Source organism: Carassius gibelio, chromosome B3 (assembly GCF_023724105.1).
Source record: "Carassius gibelio isolate Cgi1373 ecotype wild population from Czech Republic chromosome B3, carGib1.2-hapl.c, whole genome shotgun sequence".
NCBI classification, from domain to species: domain Eukaryota; kingdom Metazoa; phylum Chordata; class Actinopteri; order Cypriniformes; family Cyprinidae; genus Carassius; species Carassius gibelio.
This window is the reverse complement of record NC_068398.1, coordinates 46339112-46355626: the sequence shown is the minus strand read 5'-3', so window position 1 is coordinate 46355626 and position 16515 is coordinate 46339112. Positions and strand designations below refer to the sequence as shown.

At 35.7% G+C, this 16515-nt stretch overlaps 1 long non-coding RNA gene across 1 annotated transcript; it reads left to right on the top strand.

The window, feature by feature from the left end:
• The first annotated feature begins 3906 nt into the window (after positions 1–3906).
• On the top strand, positions 3907–7296 carry LOC127953854 (uncharacterized). Its single transcript, XR_008153349.1, has 9 exons — positions 3907–4044; positions 4545–4628; positions 4715–4812; positions 5157–5234; positions 5321–5526; positions 5640–5734; positions 5910–6007; positions 6189–6336; positions 6413–7296. It is a non-coding gene; the product is annotated as an uncharacterized LOC127953854 (long non-coding RNA).
• Positions 7297–16515: the final 9219 nt, after the last annotated feature.

The window sequence follows — 16515 nt, the reverse complement described above, 5'->3', positions numbered from 1 at the left end:
GAAAACATTCAGCAAATGAAAATAGGCGATTAATCAGTTAAAATGTGTTACTCTTGGTTAACAGTAATTATAATTATTTTACTTCAGAACAAAGCCTGGGAGTTTTCTAGGTTATCCATGTTTTTGTTTTTTGTTTTTTTTTCATTGCATCTGAAAATGACTTTGTTCATTACATTCACTTCACGCGATCTGGCGCAGATCAGCCTCCCACAAAGCTCAGCTGTGGACGATTTAAAAATGTTTGATATAAAGCAGTGGTTCTCAACCCGCCGCCCGTCACGAATTCTAATGCGGTCTGCACAACATGCTGAAAAAAAATAAAAAAAAAATAAAACTTTATCAGTTTGTAAAATTTTATTGTTTACATCAATAAGAAAAATTATGCTACTAATGAAATATAAGCTATATCCTAATGTTTTTATGTGATTTTGTTTTTCTTCATATATTATTTTCAGACATGAGCACTGGCATAAGCATTTAACGAACACATACAAGCGCGCACTTTGGCAGAATTCAATTAAAATAGTCATCAACAGCCATTAGGTAAATTGCCTTTAAGGTAAAATTGCGCATCAGAATGGACAAATTTGTTTTTAAGGGAGAAAAAAAAGAAATTCAAAAAATGCCAGCGAATGAACATGTACAAACTGTGAATAGTCGCAGTATCAGTATTGAAGGAGAAGTGCTGGATTTTTGTTTTTTGTTTTTTTGCCTCGCAACTCACTTGAAGAAGTTCAGATAAATGGAAACACCATACACTATGTAACAATCCTTAATTGAAGAAATGTGGCAAAATATCTCAAGAGAGAACCTCATATTATTAAATTATGATATTACCCTACTTTAAAAGCAAGTAAAGAAGGTTCCCTTTAAAATGACTTTAGTTGTCAATTACTAAAGCTTTTTTTTTTTTTTTACATTGTGTGAATGTTGTTGATTATAATGAGAGAACTTGAGTTTAATTGTGAGGACGTTTTATTAATTCTTTAGAGTTTCAAAGATTTTAATCGTGCCGGTTTAATTTGATTCGTTTCTTGTTTTAGGCAAATTAGGCCTAAATAATGGGAACTAAATTATACAGTGCTTCACATTTAAACATGCAACAATTTCTTAATCAGTTTTACAGACAAATGTCTTTTTTACCAATAAGTTATGTCAAAATAAAGGACAGGTAACGAATAACAAAAATGCATGTTGTTTTAAATAGGAAAAAATATATTTATATTTAAAATATAAAATAAAATATTGACATTTTGCAAAATATAAGCACAGACTCAGGCACAGGCTTGACATTTATCCTGCTTAAATTCATTCTAAGAAATGCACATAACTTCATAAATACCAAACTTTCATTTGTGAATATTAAATATATTAAATATTTAAACTATAGTGTTTTTCTTTCATTTTCCGTGACTGAAGCAGTCAAATGTAACACATCAGCGAGGCAAAAAAATGTGCTTTGATGCGCTTGTTTGATAACTTGTGGTTAAAGCGCCACTCAGCAGTCAAAGGCTGCAAATGCAGTAGAAGAGGCGTTTTCAATGTCTACTTAGTGTATACAGTACAGACCAAAAGCTTGGACACACCTTCTCATTCAAAGAGTTTTCTTTATTTTCATGACTATGAAAATTGTAGATTCACAGTGAAGGCATCAAAACTATGAATTAACACGTGGAATTATATATGGAATTATATACATAACAAAAAGTGTGAAACAACTGAAAATATGTCATATTATATGTCATATTATGTCATATATGTCATATTATATGTCATATTGTAGGTTCTTCAAAGTAGCCACCTTTTGCTTTGATTACTGCTTTGCATACTCTTGGCTTTCTCTTGATGAGCTTCAAGAGGTAGTCACCTGAAATGGTCTTCAACAGTCTTGAAGGAGTTCCCCGAGAGATGCTTAGCACTTGTTGGCTCTTTTGCCTTCTGTCTGCGGTCCAGCTCACCCCTAACCCATCTGGATTGGGTTCAGGTCCGGTGACTGTGGAGGCCAGGTCATCTGGGGCACCACCCCATCACTCTCCTTCTTGGTCAAATAGCCCTTGATGCCTTCAGTGTGACTCTACAATTTTCATAGTCATGAAAATAAAGAAAACTCTTTCAATGAGAAGGTGTGTCCAAACTTTTAGTCTTTACTGTGTATATATATATATATATATATATATATATATATATATATATATATATATATATATATATATATATATATATATATATATTAGGGCTGTCAAATGATTAAAATTTTTAATCATTATTAAATTAATCATGATTAATCACTATTTGCAATTACACCTGAATCCTAACCATTTTTTTTTCTGAAATGCATACCAAAAGAAAAATAACAGGACACAGATACATGATTTTCATGTATTGATTCATCAATATGTGGTTATTTTTTTCTGAATTTCAAAAGTTTAACATTTACGTAATCAAATTTACCTGAGCACTATATCAAACCATGCCATTTAACTACAGATAGTGTAAGAGTTTTAGGTGAACCAGTGGTTAAATATAGCCACATATCTATGAAATTATGCATAGAGAAACTCGAAAGAATGAAATCAGAAACACAAACATGCGCCCTCTGCACTCTGGGCACTCTTGTTTTTGGGAGGTGTTCATTTGTTCTGCCACAATACTTTAGGATCGATATTTTCACGTTCTGAAGGCTTGAAGTGCCAGTAAAACCAAGTAAAAATGCATATGCTTTTCCAATCAGCTGTAATTTTCGCTGCATTGCATGTAGGTGTTCTGCGCATGCGCAGTGTGAAACACAGGACGCTATAACAGGAAGAAGCTCCAGTGCATCAACTACCAAAGTCGTCTCTGTTTATGTATTTGAAAGTAACTGGGGTAAAACCTTAAGCTTCTTCTGTGTTTTCGTTGCTGCGCTCGCCGCTGTTTATTCAGAAATCGACAAGACTTTCCTGACCTGAATAATTTGTCACACTGCGCATGCGTGAAATGCGTTAAAAAAATTGACGTAATTAACGACAAACAACTAATTAACGTCGTTAACGCACTATTTTTGACAGCCCTAATATATATATATATATATATATATATATATATATATATATATATATATATACACAGTGGGGATCGAAAGTTTGGGCACCCTTTGCAGAATCTGTGAAAATATGAGTGATTTTCAAAAAATAAGAGAGATCATACTAAATTCATGTTATATTTTATTTAGTACTGTCCTGAGTAAGATATTGTACATAAAAGATATTAACATTTAGTCCACAAGACAAAAAAAATGCTGAAATTATTAACCCCCTCAAAAGTTTGGGAACCCTTGGTTCTTAGTACTGTGTTCTGTTACCTGATGATCCTCGACTGTCTTTCTGTTTTGTGATGGTTGTGCATGAGTCACTTGTTTGTTCTGAACAGTTAAACTGAGCAGCGTTCTTCAGAAAAATCTTAAAGCTCCTGCAGATTCTTCAGTTTTCCAGCATCTTTGCATATTTGAACCTTTTCCAGCAGTAACTTTATGATTTTGAGATGCATCTTTTCAGACTGAGGACATTTGAGGGACTCAAACACAACTATTTAAAAAGATTCAAATATTCACTGATGCTCCAGAAGGAAACAAGATGCATTAAGAGCTGGGGGTGAAAACTTTTGAACATGATGAAGATGGCCAAATTTGTCTTATTTTGTTGAAATATAATTTTTTTCCATTTAGTTCTGCCCTTCGTAAGCAACAGAAGATACTTGTATGTTTCCCGGTACACAAATTAAGTACAATTTACCTTGATCATCAAATTCTGAAAGTTTTCACCCCCCAGCTCTCTTTTAATTGAAATTAATCATCATTTTGGCATTACAGTACACACTATTATTAAAGTTGTCAATATAGTTATTGTGATGCTATTACTATACAAAACTATTTAAAGTATTATACTGTCCTTTTTTAAACCTCCTTTTTCAAATTTCTGTTATTCATTTCGCAGGCAAATAAAATTCTCATTGAAGAATATCCCAAAATGGAGGGGGAGGAAGGGTGGTTTTTCTACAAGTCTTCAGGTGCATACCATTTTCAAACACCTTTCGTTTTGATGGTGCAGGAACACTGAATTAAAAAAATGAAAGGCTGCATGCCATGTGTGCAAAGAAAACATGCCTCTGCATATCCTAGCATTGCACATCGAGAATTGTATGGAGTCTGCAGCAGATGATGATGAGGTTAATGCATATAACAGAAGATATTTCAAAACAATACATATATTTTGTAATTAATGGTAAAATATCATCACATTGTTTTTGTCTTGTTTTGTAAGTGAATACTAATATATACTCCTAATGATGCTATATTTGACTTTAGGAAGCAAGAATTAAACCCTGTACATTAATAAGATAATAGCATCATGAAGTGCTTTATGTTTCTCAGATGTTTTTAAGTCAATTGAGATCATACTCTGCTTGTAAAAAAAAGTGTCCGGAAATGTTTATCGTAGCGTATGTATGTCGTAGCATTGATTATTTCTCCTATGCATCAATGGATACAGCTGTTTGTTACTTTACAGGACTGGCGAAGTGAGGTCCAGGTTCTTTCTGTCACAAACTCACCACTTGTGCGCCCTAACAGAGAGTCCAGAGATTGTGGCCAGGTAATGATTTTGAGTTGATATCTTGAAAAATATGTGAAATTGCAGAGAGACCTGGTGCAATTGATTTGAATATATGTTGTCTACAGGATAGAAAGGAATGCCCTATATGTTGTGGCTGCTTTCCATCAGATGAAATTGTTCTGCATGCAAGCCTGTGTGGTGAAAGGTTTGCCATTCTATCATGGTATTATATACATTTTATTTCACAACATATTGTCTGTGTTAAAGCTGTGTCTCCTTGTAATGTAATATAATATATTACTCTACAATGTAATATTATCAGTATTTTGGGATTAATTTAAATATAATTTGCGTCTTTGTTTTGTCTTATCCTTCATAACGCACAAGAAACCGTGTGTTAGCACTAGAGTGTAATAACAAGGTGACTCAATGGGCATCTAGGTTTACAGATATGTCCAAAATAACATACATTCAGTAGAATGCCTTTTTACCATTGTTTTTCAGGTGTGCTGAAACATAAACATTGATATATTTTAGTTTTAATGTGTTTTTGTTGACCCTTTCCAGTCTACAGGACAATTTGAACTACAATACAGACAGCTGTGTGCTACGCGAGGGAAGCTTATCTATGGCCGACATGTCTAGGTGATTTTTAATTTTTTTGTATAGATCAGTCATTTATTTACTTAAGGTGTCATTAAATTCAAAGTGATTGGGCTGCTTTTTAATAGTGACGATGATGTACTCCAGTGGCTTGCAAGCCAAGTAGATGCAAGCAAAGATTTTAAGATCTGCATCACGCGGGACAACCTTTTCCAAAGAGGCCTAATTCAGTGACTGAGACAGAAGAAGGGCTCACCTGTCAACAAACTCAATGTGACTTTCATTGGCGAAGCTGGAATCGACACTGGAGCATTAAGCAAAGAATTTTTGACTGGTAATGTATATTTGGGACAATCTCTGGCATCAAGCACTACTGAAATCAGGTTCATAGGTGCAGTATTTTTTATTTACTGAACTGTGTTTTCTGTCATTAATTATTGTATTTAGAAATGATGCATTGAGAGGCGACTGTCTGAGGGCAGTGGCAAGAAGGGAAAGAGTCCTGTCTACTCGATTGGTGACCTAGAAAATGGTTTCTACAGGTTTGCATTGTTTTATTGTGGTCCTACATTATGTAGTTTATGCAAGAACAAGTAAAAACTGACCAAAGATGATGTGGATGATCTTGAATATGCTTTACTCATAGAAAGGGTGAGTACATCTGCTATGAACAGCCGTGCAAAAGCATTAAAAGCTTTTTTTTTGTTGTAATTTTAGGTGGAGGAAGCAACTGATCTGACACAGTTCACAGATGAAATCATGAGTTGTGGTTACATGGGTTTGCTTAAGTTGGACCAAAAGGACAGTAACATAAGGTCAGTACTTATTTTCCAGAGAAACAATTTTTATATAATTAATTTTGATGCACACAGCATCAGTAGCCTCTTTAACAGCATATTATTATTATTATTACTGTTTTTAGAAATGCAGCATTTGAACTTTAGTTGTGTGGAAAATAACATATTTCCGCAAAACTTTGTTCCCTGTTCTCAATAGAGCCATTGTTCTGCACGTTACAATGCGTCTGAATCCCATGCTTCAGCAAATTAGAAATGGGTTGAAGGTCTACAACCTTCTGGATGTGATTGGGAAGCATCAAACTCTCTGCTCAAAGCTGTTTGTCCCCAAAAAGGATGATGAAAGAGTAAGGATGCTGGACATTATTCTTCCTGATTTTTACACCATTGTACTCAACTACTCTGATCTGTTTTATGATGCAGGGCAGAATGAAGACCAGCAAATGTGTGAGCCTCTGACCCAATAGGAGCTGCTAAGTCAAGAAGAGCACTGGAGTCAACAAACACACGTGAGCCTGTCTGTCCCGACAGTGATGAAGTGGTTAACTGGACAAAGGCACAAGCCCCTTCTTCCATCAGAGAGGGCAGATTTTGAAATAAATCTAAGATTTGAACACCACTGTAATGAAAAAATGCCAGGTCACAACATTTGTTTCCCACTTGTAAGTGCCTGCACAAATACAATAACTGTTCCTGTTGAACATCTGAAAACATACAAGGAGTTCAGAGATATAATGACAGTAGCAATCAGAATGGGTAGAGATTTTGGGCTAGTGTAGAGGTCTTGTTTTTTGATCACTGATGTTTACTTCCCCAAATCAGGCAGTATTGTGAATATTTTTGGCATTTCTAATGGCATTTCTTAAATCTGTTCAGTGAGCTGTTTATTATTCTGTGAGAGTCTTAACACACAAAAAAAGACCGCTAGCACAAGTCGAACCATAAAAATAGCTCAATGTTAGTGTTTGGTTTTCCCATTGCATTTTTTTTTTTAAGTTGGGACCACTGCTAACCATTTATTTGAAAAAGGTAATTTAAGAACTCTGTATTTGCATTTTGTTTACAGAGCACTGACAATTTTTCATGTAATATAAACCTTGAAATGTGATGCTGTTCCTCAATTCATCGTTACTTGTACTATTGAAAAGTTGAAATTGTTCAGTCTTCCACATACACAGTTTCAACACGTGTATAGCAAATTCATGTCATTCAAGTGAAATCAACGTTGTGGGGGTTTACATTTACTAAATTGTCAGCAAAAATTAACTTGGTTGATGTCAAAACAATAAATGGACATAATGCCTATGGCCTTTATCATTCTTCATTGTGAATATTAACTGAAGTGATTTACTTGAGTGTCTACAGCATTATATTCAAAGATCAAAGTGTACAAATCAACAGCTTTATTTTAAATTCTTTATTACCAAAATATCTAACATGGCATGTTGAGTTTAACTGTCTAATGGTATTTAAGACGCCAGTTTAAAATATCGGCATACACTCAGGCCCGTTGTTACAAGGCAGGCAAACCAATCAATTGCTCGGGGCCCCAAGACAATGACTGGTTAAGAATAAAATGCAACGACACTGTGTGAGCGCCCCTTTGATCGTCAATGCAGTAACGTGTAATGACACTGTTATCGGGATCCCCATCAAGGGGGCCCCTCTCAGTAGTCACTGACAGCAGCTAGCCAACATGATCTCTGCTGCCGGCAAAATACAAAACCTCCTCGGCAGTCATGAAGTGGAATTATGCTTCAGGAAGCCAGAAGAGAAAGGAAGAGGAGGATAAGAAAGAACAAGGTAGTGGTAAGTGATAAATGACACTGGATAAAATAGCTCTACTTGTCAGTCTTGTACAAATGGTGTAATTTTGAAGCAGGTAGGCTAGCAAAAATATGTTCATGTTAGCTAACGTTACCTACCTGACAGCAAATGCTGCTTGTAACGAACAGTTAGTGCAACTTTTTTTTCGAACGGAAGGAATATGGTTGCTGTAATATGTTTTTTAACGGGATAAGGAAGACACAGAAGTGTTCCAGAATCACTGTTTATCGTATTTAATAACATGACATTGCTGTAGCTTTGTAATATGTTTTGATGAAAGTGGAATAGCAAATAGCTTGCTATACTATTCCACCGTGATAATCTATTTACTAAATGGGGGTTGGGAAAACCACACAATAAATTCTGTGCATCAAACATAAGCTTGGGATGTTTTTAAGCATTGGTAGTGAAAGCAGCTGCCTGCATCCCTTCCCTTCTAATATCGAAATATGGAAATGCTAACATATCTTTTTTTCTGTAAACTTTATAATAAGTAAAAATACTGTTTGCTAACAGTTAAATGACAATTAACTAAAGATTAATTAACTCTCATTATCAATTTACCATCTATTAATGATTGTTATTATAAAGTTTTATCATCTTTTCTTTCTCCCTCAAGTTGCTTTGCTTAAATTTCTCAGCCCTCAGGCTCTTCCTAAGGATACCTCCACTGATGAAGGTAGAGTGAATTTCTCTCACTGAGCTGGGGTGCGTTTCCTAAAACCATAGTTGCTAACCTGTTAGCAACTTAGTTGGTTGGCAATGGGAAATTGCATTGCACCCCTGATCTGTTAATACCAGACCTCTTTCAATATGCTAACAGTGAAATGGTAAAACGTACTTCACAGGTAATTTCAGATTTTCTTTTCAATTATTTTCCCAGCTACACCATCAACTTCATCCTCAACATCAACAGATGCATCACTTCTCAGTGCTGATGTTTCCTCTATATAGCACAAGGTACCACAAGCTCTATAATTATAGCTGATATTCTGCACAGCCCAGAGTTTAAACTGATAAGTGTGTGCTGTCATATTATTAGAAAAAAAAACCCAGTGCAAATCACTATTGAATTCCCACCAAACTATTTTTTCAAGTAGTATTTGCACTGTAAACCTTTTTTATTTATATATGAAGTGTGGGTGAACTTAAACTGTATGGCTATGCTGTGGTTCCTGTAGGCTTTGCGTGCGTGCAGGGGTCGGGGGGCCTCTATGTCCATTTTGCTTGGGGCCCCCAAATTCCTTCAAATGGCCTTGCATACACTAGATTTAGAAGTTTAGTCAATTAAAACTGTTGAAAGTTGTGGGAGGTTTATTTGGTTGTTTAAAACAAGTAACAGCAGAATAAAACAGTGGATATCTTTAGCATGGCAGACTGAGTTGTTTATATACTGCATCTTAAGACATGTCCTAAACCATTCCCACAATAGTTCTGCACAAATACCTATTCATGCAAGCAATTCCAATTTCATTTGTAAGAATCAGATAAAACGTTGAACATTTATATTGCAGACTGCATGTTATCCTGCCAAGTTTGAGTGAAGTGTCACATAGTCAAGCGCAGCCTTGTAAATGTCTTTTCCATTGTCCTGGGAGGGAGTGATAGGATTGATGGCTGCCCTCAGTCCAGCCATAGCCTGTGGCCCCAGAGGGCACTGGATGGGTGGTAGAACTACTCCACCAGCAGCAGCAGCATCTTCTCTGTCAGGGTTGAAATCCAAGAAGTGATCTTGCAAATCCTATAAATGGCAAGTAATTTTGTTATAACACTTTGCAATTGCCTTTTGTGTACTTCACACATTTGATCTTCAAATAATTCATCATAATTTGTTGAGAGAACAAAAATATTGAATATGCATTGATGTTAAAATGTCTTTAGACTTCTGATTTGATCTATTTTTGCATTACTTGTCACAATTGTTTCATATCTGAAAATATGAGACAATGGGTAAACCTGATTAAACATAGCTTGGATTCAACATTTTCAACATTTGAGGTCTAACTCTAGATTCTCTGGAGCAGCCACAGGATACTGGAGCAATCCAATGGTCCAAAGTTGATTGGGAGTCAGGTTTTGTTCCGTTCGCAGAGGATGGTTATCCCACCCGGCTGTAAAAGTGTTGAGGTCCATTTGGAGGCGTGGTACAAATATGTACTGGGCACAGAATAAGCAGGCACTCATCTTCAAGACCATGAAGTAGCTCATAATATACCCTTGTTACTGCCATCCACACATCACGCCATAAGCGCTCCACCCTTTGAGATCAAAAATACAAAAAGTGCACCGTATTAATATTAGAATCACAGCCAGGGGTTCACTGCCATCCATTTCCTAGGTAACCAAAGGTTGAAATAATCTATATTTTGTTTCATTACAGATACTCTGTAGAAAGTGTTGAATGTATTGTAACATAATAGGATGTTTCTCAACAAATTGTGGAATGGGTTACCAAATATACCCAGGCTCCCTGGGTGGCACACCCAAGCAAAGTCCATGTGTGGGAAAGATTTACTCAGGTTAACTTAGGTAAGCATGGTGTCTTGTTTTGAACAAATATACAAGATTCTCCACACATGTATAGTGTCGTGAACAATAACCTAATTTGGACACAGTGCATCTCTGTAGACCTAGGAAGGATTAATGCTTCCTGTGAAGATGTATCCTTAAGATTTCCTACTACACAGTGTTCACTGTATTGCTGTTGCCAGTCTCCCTGGTTGGGCATCAATAAGAATGACAAATCATTTTTACTTGAATCATTTTTAATGAAATAATTTCTGGTGAAGACTGTTTACAGATTATCCAAATTTACTAGGACAGAGATGTTGGTGTTAAGGTCTTCGCAATGAAATTCTTTAATGCTTTGATCATCCAAAAATAAATCACATTCACCTCCATTGTATTTTGTGAGAACAAAAGTGTTAGTGACAGACGAAAATTTAAATAAATAAAAACATTGATGTGTGGAAAAACTGCTTTTTGTGATTTGGGTTAGGGTTACCTAAAAGAAACATGACTTTGATATTTACCTTTGATTATGCACACTTTTTCCCGATATGTAGCTTGCTCTGCCACAGCCACGAACAGTGAACATGCATTGAGCAATGCCGACATTTTCGACCCCTTGGTCTCCTCTGTCTCTTTTTATTATGTGATTATTTAGAGTTAAAGTCAAATGTTTTCGGTCAATGAATTTTGATAAAAAAGGCAATCATGCTCTTGCGGTTTTCTTACCTTAATGGAAAGCCAAACTTTTCAACTGAGCTCATGAAGAAGCGCTGTTGATGCCTTGTTATTATCTGCAGAACCCAGGTACATTATCTGGAGCATAGTAACAAAATACTTATCTGAATGTGCAAAACTACATAGCATATACAGTATTGTTCAAAATAATAGCAGTACAATGTGACTAACCAGAATAATCAAGGTTTTTAGTATATTTTGTATTGCTACGTGGCAAACAAGTTACCAGTAGGTTCAGTAGATTGTCAGAAAACAAACAAGACCCAGCATTCATGATATGCACGCTCTTAAGGCTGTGCAATTGGGCAATTAGTTGAAAGGGGTGTGTTCAAAAAAATAGCAGTGTCTACCTTTGACTGTACAAACTCAAAACTATTTTGTACAAACATTTTTTTTTTCTGGGATTTAGCAATCCTGTGAATCACTAAACTAATATTTAGTTGTATGACCACAGTTTTTTAAAACTGCTTGACATCTGTGTGGCATGGAGTCAACCAACTTGTGGCACCTCTCAGCTGTTATTCCACTCCATGATTCTTTAACAACATTCCACAATTCATTCACATTTCTTGGTTTTGCTTCAGAAACAGCATTTTTGATATCACCCCACAAGTTCTCAATTGGATTAAGGTCTGGAGATTGGGCTGGCCACTCCATAAAATTAATTTTGTTGGTTTGGAACCAAGACTTTGCCCGTTTACTAGTGTGTTTTGGGTCATTGTCTTGTTGAAACAACCATTTCAAGGGCATGTCCTCTTCAGCATAGGGCAACATGACCTCTTCAAGTATTTTAACATATGCAAACTGATCCATGATCCCTGGTATGCGATAAATAGGCCCAACACCATAGTAGGAGAAACATGCCCATATCATGATGCTTGCACCTCCATGCTTCACTGTCTTCACTGTGTACTGTGGCTTGAATTCAGAGTTTGGGGGTCGTCTCACAAACTGCCTGTGGCCCTTGGACCCAAAAAGAACAATTTTACTCTCATCAGTCCACAAAATGTTCCTCCATTTCTCTTTAGGCCAGTTGATGTGTTCTTTGGCAAATTGTAACCTCTTCTGCATATGCCTTTTTTTTAACAGAGGGACTTTGCGGGGGATTCTTGAAAATAGATTAGCTTCACACAGACGTCTTCTAACTGTCACAGTACTTACAGGTAACTCCAGACTGTCTTTGATCATCCTGGAGGTGATCATTGGCTGAGCCTTTGCCATTCTGGTTATTCTTCGATCCATTTTGATGGTTGTCTTCCGTTTTCTTCCACGTCTCTCTGGTTTTGCTCTCCATTTTAAGGCATTGGAGATCATTTTAGCTGAACAGCCTATCATTTTTTGCACCTCTTTATAGGTTTTCCCCTCTCTAATCAACTTTTTAATCAAAGTACGCTGTTCTTCTGAACAATGTCTTGAACGACCCATTTTCCTCAGCTTTCAAATGCATGTTCAACAAGTGTTGGCTTCATCCTTAAATAGGGGCCACCTGATTCACACCTGTTTCTTCACAAAATTGATTTTTGAACACATTCCTTTCAACTAATTCAACTAATTGCCCAATTGCACAGCCTTAAGAGCGTGCATATCATGAATGCTGGGTCTCATTTGTTTTCTGAGAATCTACTGAACCTACTGGTAACTTGTTTGCCACGTAGCAATAAAAAAATATACGAAAAACCTTGATTATTCTGGTTAGTCACATTGTACTGCTATTATTTTGAACAATACTGTAGTAATACTAGGCTCAGCCACATTGTGTTGAAAAAGTGTCAAATGCTTACCTTTCGTGAATAACCATCAATCCCAGCGAAGATAACAATACCATATTTGAAAGGAAAAATACATTTTCATAAAGTGTATCACCTCTGAAAACTATAATAGCGAAGGTGGTCAATTCAGATTTGATTTACCATGAACCCATGTAACCTTCAGAATCTGTTCACTACAGAATTGCCTGTTTTTTTTCTTGCTGTGCGGCTATACTTTAAAAAAAAAGTTCTGCTTCAACAAAATTACAATAATAAAAAATAAAAAAATAGGGTATTCAAAAAGGTTTAATCAGTAAAGATGGGAAGCATCCTCAGGTATACACCACTGGAGAAAACACTGCAAACACCTTAAAGAAAAACTGTCAGTATTCAAGATGTTGTTCTTGAGTTGGTCTCAAAGAGTGTAGTCCAATTATTTGTAAAAGCTGCACTTAAGATGGGACATCCTTCTATAATATGAGAAATTAAGCTAGCCTCAGTGTGTAAATTACTGTTTTTTTCTCTTCTTTATTTCATGTTACAGTTAAAACAATGTTGTACACATAGCCATGTATCATTATGTGTAGCAACAGCAGACTTTTTCCTGACTGTATGTCATCCTCATCCTGTTTTTTATGGTAAACCAATGGATTTACTGCCTAATGCTTAAGAACCATGCTAATATAATCAAGCATTCTTGAGGAATGTTTTTAATTTACAGCATGCACGCTGATCCACACAGTGTGGAACGGATTAAGAGTCACTAAGCACCAATCATTAAATAGCTACCCATTCACATGTTGGAATTTTATAGAATGGTGGCACAAACTAACTCTGTGCAGCTTAATTAATAAACTGTATTAAAAAGGGTTTTTTTGTTGAAATACAGCTCCAGCAATCTATAGCCTATCTTGTAATAGCATACAAAATCTACCTGCATCCTTCAAACATGAAAATACTTTTTTTGTAAAAGCTCAATTAAGAGACTCACTCTGCAAACTATTTCAGTAAACATTTATGAATATAAATATATGAACATATTATAACAATATTCTTGTGAAACATAACACACACACCTGATAAGTTTGTGGTTTGTGTCCACGTGGACCAGTGAGTGGGGACCCTTGACAGACTATGTTCTTCTAGCAACACAGCCTAAACATGTTATTCTCTCCAAGATCCCTGCAGAATCCACCCTGTGCATGGATGCTGAAACCTGGTCCCATCTGACACGGCGTCCCATCGCTTGCAGTTCACCCTTCATCATTCTATATGCGGTATCTTCAATTTAACTGAGCGCACAAGATAGCATTACTTTGGAAACATGACTTGATTTGAATGAAGTGTAAACGTATAAGATTATGCTAGCGGAAATGATGCGTATAAACATTACTTTATAAACGTGTTAACTTGTTATCTGCGTTCACTAGATGGTATTTTATTTGATTATACAAGTATTTGAAATATTAACTATACAACTAAATATTATTATTAAATATAAACTGAATTTTCTGTTTGCGAATATATTCACAAGCAGAAAATACCGTTTATATTTTTAAAGTAATTGGCTATTGAACGCAAGTCTCAAGGTACAAAGTATTACATTTATATAAACATTTTTTATTAAATAAAGCTAATATTTCAAATACTTGTATAATCAAATAAAACAACAGTCTCTAAAGAAAATGTACCACGTTTTTACTATGGTAAATATGATTTAACGATAGCGTTTATTGTGAAACCACAGTAGCCACAAATGTACAGTTGTCTGAGATGTCATGAAATGTTCTTTAACTTCATGAACAATAAAATGTAGTCATCGTTCTGCTATGGTTTATTTTCATGATAGGTAAACACAGGTCACAAGTTAAATTTATGCATATTCAAGTTAACACGGTCACATTTCCTTGATTCAGCAGCTGCAAGATGTGACGCTGAGAGTCCTGTGTTGAATCCAGAGATCTGGAGCTGATCGATAGCTGATCGAGTAGATCGATAGCTCGGTGGTTCGTGACTGTTGTCTCGCGGCGCGTCGTCTTTTAGCGCGTGTTCAAAACCCGCGCCAACACAGGCGTACTTTATTTGTTTTTGTTTTTTTTTTGTTTAACCTACTTACTTCAGCCGCAAAACGGGCGATCATACTAATAACTTGAAATCTTTACAAGAATATTAGAATCATGCAATGAGCAATTCTTTATTTCATGTTACAGTTAAAACAATGTTGTACACATAGCCATGTATCATTATGTGTAGCAACAGCAGACTTTTTCCTGACTGTATGTCATCCTCATCCTGTTTTTTATGGTAAACCAATGGATTTACTGCCTAATGCTTAAGAACCATGCTAATATAATCAAGCATTCTTGAGGAATGTTTTTAATTTACAGCATGCACGCTGATCCACACAGTGTGGAACGGATTAAGAGTCACTAAGCACCAATCATTAAATAGCTACCCATTCACATGTTGGAATTTTATAGAATGGTGGCACAAACTAACTCTGTGCAGCTTAATTAATAAACTGTATTAAAAAGGGTTTTTTTGTTGAAATACAGCTCCAGCAATCTATAGCCTATCTTGTAATAGCATACAAAATCTACCTGCATCCTTCAAACATGAAAATACTTTTTTTGTAAAAGCTCAATTAAGAGACTCACTCTGCAAACTATTTCAGTAAACATTTATGAATATAAATATATGAACATATTATAACAATATTCTTGTGAAACATAACACACACACCTGATAAGTTTGTGGTTTGTGTCCACGTGGACCAGTGAGTGGGGACCCTTGACAGACTATGTTCTTCTAGCAACACAGCCTAAACATGTTATTCTCTCCAAGATCCCTGCAGAATCCACCCTGTGCATGGATGCTGAAACCTGGTCCCATCTGACACGGCGTCCCATCGCTTGCAGTTCACCCTTCATCATTCTATATGCGGTATCTTCAATTTAACTGAGCGCACAAGATAGCATTACTTTGGAAACATGACTTGATTTGAATGAAGTGTAAACGTATAAGATTATGCTAGCGGAAATGATGCGTATAAACATTACTTTATAAACGTGTTAACTTGTTATCTGCGTTCACTAGATGGTATTTTATTTGATTATACAAGTATTTGAAATATTAACTATACAACTAAATATTATTATTAAATATAAACTGAATTTTCTGTTTGCGAATATATTCACAAGCAGAAAATACCGTTTATATTTTTAAAGTAATTGGCTATTGAACGCAAGTCTCAAGGTACAAAGTATTACATTTATATAAACATTTTTTATTAAATAAAGCTAATATTTCAAATACTTGTATAATCAAATAAAACAACAGTCTCTAAAGAAAATGTACCACGTTTTTACTATGGTAAATATGATTTAACGATAGCGTTTATTGTGAAACCACAGTAGCCACAAATGTACAGTTGTCTGAGATGTCATGAAATGTTCTTTAACTTCATGAACAATAAAATGTAGTCATCGTTCTGCTATGGTTTATTTTCATGATAGGTAAACACAGGTCACAAGTTAAATTTATGCATATTCAAGTTAACACGGTCACATTTCCTTGATTCAGCAGCTGCAAGATGTGACGCTGAGAGTCCTGTGTTGAATCCAGAGATCTGGAGCTGATCGATAGCTGATCGAGTAGATCGATAGCTCGGTGGTTCGTGACTGTTGTCTCGCGGCGCGTCGTCTT